The sequence below is a fragment of the Neodiprion virginianus genome, chromosome 3 (genome assembly GCF_021901495.1).
Source record: "Neodiprion virginianus isolate iyNeoVirg1 chromosome 3, iyNeoVirg1.1, whole genome shotgun sequence".
NCBI lineage: Eukaryota > Metazoa > Arthropoda > Insecta > Hymenoptera > Diprionidae > Neodiprion > Neodiprion virginianus.
This window is the reverse complement of record NC_060879.1, coordinates 10,278,699-10,282,189: the sequence shown is the minus strand read 5'-3', so window position 1 is coordinate 10,282,189 and position 3,491 is coordinate 10,278,699. Positions and strand designations below refer to the sequence as shown.

The following is a 3,491-nucleotide window of genomic DNA, read 5'->3' as shown; positions in this document are numbered from 1 at the left end:
GTCATCATAGATAAAAGACGTTTATAAATCTCTTACGTCTTTCAAAAGAATAAGGTTGCTGCGTCAACCAACATTATTGTAAAAACAGTCTTGTTTCAGACTTGAAACGAGAAACACATATTTCGCAATTAATGCTTTTTCACCACATTTTATTCACGCTTTTGATTTTGACTTGATAATCAAACTCGCGGATCCATATTTATTTTCGTAACGTCCAAGAACGTTACAATATCGTACTATAAGCGCAACTCAGTAAAGTTTGTAGCTTAATATTTATTTAATTCACCCAAATTATTTTTTATTCGTTTCAAGTACGGGATTGTTTGATCAAAAACTACATAAATTGTCGCTCTGAGTAAATGTGCTTTCAGTACTATCCAAATGCATGGATTATTTGGATCAATTAATATTGACTAAATCCAATAACTTATTTTTCTCCGTGTACATTAAATTTGTGTGACGCGATTTTTAATCTCCAATATAGCTACCGGTTTCAATTAAAACTAAAAAGTAAAAATATGGACTGATCTTCTGAAGATCAATCTTTTGTATCCGACTTTTTTGATGAATCGATTTTCCAAAATCAATTCGAATCGATTGTGAGAATCGATCTTTTGCTTGAGATCGCCCATCCCTAATAGTCCAGCAAAATGTGCCGAAAGTGAAAAATTTTTTGCGTAGAATCTGCACTTTTTACTGAAGCTAGGTGGTTGGATAATAAAAGTAACCACAATGAAATTTTGTTCCTGAACCCGCCCTTACTCCCCGAAAAAAGGGTTGAAAACTTGAAAATCGCTATATCTCAAAAATTAATGGCTCGATCGAAAAACATTTCAAATAAAAGTTGTTCAGGATAATAAAATACATATAAAGTTATGTGACGTCAAATTCCCTATCTTTGATAATAAGGGTAGAAAGCCGAATTGAAGATGCTGGTTCAACTGAACATGTCTGCCTGAGCACCTCTGGCACGAGTGAGACGGAGCGATACTCTGTTCGCGCTTGGCGGCGTGCGTAGTGCGCAGGCGCGCGCTACCCGTCCTTTTTTTTTCTATCTCTGAAATGCTCACGCGTTCTTTACCTCACAGTTTCAACGTTCGCTGTGAGCCTCGCTCGTGCCGCCACCTAGCGGTTCCAAAAGCTAAACAGCCAGCGTGTTAATAGGCCTTTTCATCAAAATTTTTTTTTGTGCGCATGCGTCAAGATCAGCCATGTTTTTCGTACTGTTTTTTGTAAAGAAGCATGTTAAAGTGCCCGCGTCTAGAAAATAAAAGCAAATAAATATTAATTAAGGTATATTAATATAAAAACAGGAAAAAAAATTAAAGTAATAAGTGTCACTATTGAGAAATAAATTTTTGCAACTGATTGTAATCATGTTATCTGTACGAAAAGGAACAACAAAACGGTGTTGTTATGGAGTATGTAAAAGTGACACACGGTATAAATCATTCAAAGGCAATACATATTATTTTATAAATTTTCCAAAGCCTTGTCTAGGGTATCGCAAAAAAATTATCAAATCCTCAAGCAAATTACATATTAAAGCATGTGCAAAATGTGCAAAATGTGAATTGTGGGTAAAAAAATGTGGCCGAAGTGACAGAGGTTTTAGATCAATCGATGATGTGACTAAGGATACTTATATTTGTTCACTACATTTTCATGGAGAAAGTGGTCCAACTGAGAAGAATCCTGATCCTTTAAACTACCAAGAATTTCAACAAATTGATAAATCAATCGATAAGGTAATGCATGATTATTTATACAACAATATGATTTTCGGAGTTATAACCTCAAAATAATTCATAGGTAGTCAAAGTTAGAACCAGCCTATTTGAAAAATATAAAAGAGCTGATATGGAAGGAGAGAATGAATCAGAAAAAACGAAAATAAACAACATTTCGACGGTTGCGCAGGTTGAGTATAAATATTATAATAATAAAATCGTATAGATTTAAATAAAAAAACTTTTTTCTTTTATTGTAGAAATCTACGGCCCATGAAGAGATTTTCAATGTTCCTGATGATACTGCTTGTTTTATTCAACAAATATTACCAGATCAATCAGCAGAGATGAGAATACTGGAGGAAGAAACTAACTGTGAGGGAACTAACAAATTTACAACGATAGAAATTCAAACCGACAGTATAAAGATGCGTAATAAAAGTGTTCAGGTGAAGTTGCAAAAAAATTCAGCTGTGGGAAAGTTTGTAAATGCTATACGCATTGATGAAAAAAAATGTATATTTTATACAAGTCTGAATTTTGAGCAAATTCTAGATTTGCATAGATTTTTGAGTCCAGTTTGTGACAACTTAGAATATTGGGGTAATCGAGAGACAAAAAATAAATCTTCCGAAAATAGTAATAAATACAAGTTGACATCAATGCAACAGTTAATTCCGGTGTTATTAAGATTACGCATGGGATATTTAATAGAAGATTTAGCTTACAAGTTCGATGTTTCTACAGGGTTTGTCTCAAAAATATGTACAACTTGGATTTATTTTTTGCATAATGAATTTACTACTCAATTAAAGCCATTTATGTTTCCATCTAGAAAAACGATAGCTGAAACATTACCAAAAATATTTTGGTCTATAAAAAACATTCGAGTTATTGTTGATTGTGCCGAGTTTTTTTGTCAATCGCCAACGAATTTTGAACACCAAGATAATTTACATTCAAGTTATAAAGCTCATACGACTTTTAAAGTATTGATTGGCTGCACTCCAAATGGTTGCATTAGTTTTGTATCTGATGTATTCGAGGGTTCAATATCAGATCCTGAAATATTTAAGCGATCCAAAATTGCAGACTTGTTGCAATCTGGAGATGTGATACTTGCAGATCGAGGTTTCACCGTTCACGATATAGTTGAAGCAAAGCAAGCACATTTGAATATTCCTCCATTTTTGAATGGACGCGATCGTTTAACTCCACAAGAGGAGATGTCAACAAAAAAAATTGTAAAAGAACGCATATATGTTGAGCATGTTGTTGGGCGTATAAAAAAATTCCGACTTCTTCAAACAGTTTTGCCGTTAAATATGCGTACTTTGATGTCACAAATTATATTTGTCTGTGCATGTTTAGTTAATTTTCAAACACCTTTAGTTTTCGATGAAGAAGAGTAGGACCATTATATCGTAAAAAGTGAAGGAAAAAAAAATTGTAAATAGAAATAATTTTATGAACTTATTAATTCATATTTTACAAACTTTTTAATTCGTTTAATAACAATATTAATCTATTTCGTTCGTGCACTAAATAGATAATCTATTTTTATAAAGAACTTTGTAATTATTATATAACCATATTATTGCAAAAATATACTTTACTTATTTAATATATTTTGTAACAATTATGTACTTTTTTTCTATGTAGTAAGAGATAATAAATAATAAAAACAATATATGTATATGTATCTTCTTTAAAATGCTTCGGCATAAGATGTAATTCATGTAGATAAGTCAAAGGGTATTA

At 32.1% G+C, this 3,491-nt stretch overlaps 1 long non-coding RNA gene across 1 annotated transcript; it reads left to right on the top strand.

The window, feature by feature from the left end:
* The first annotated feature begins 1,164 nt into the window (after nt 1–1,164).
* On the top strand, nt 1,165–2,201 carry LOC124301675 (uncharacterized). Its single transcript, XR_006907532.1, has 3 exons — nt 1,165–1,748; nt 1,813–1,920; nt 1,991–2,201. It is a non-coding gene; the product is annotated as an uncharacterized LOC124301675 (long non-coding RNA).
* The last annotated feature ends 1,290 nt before the right edge of the window (nt 2,202–3,491 follow it).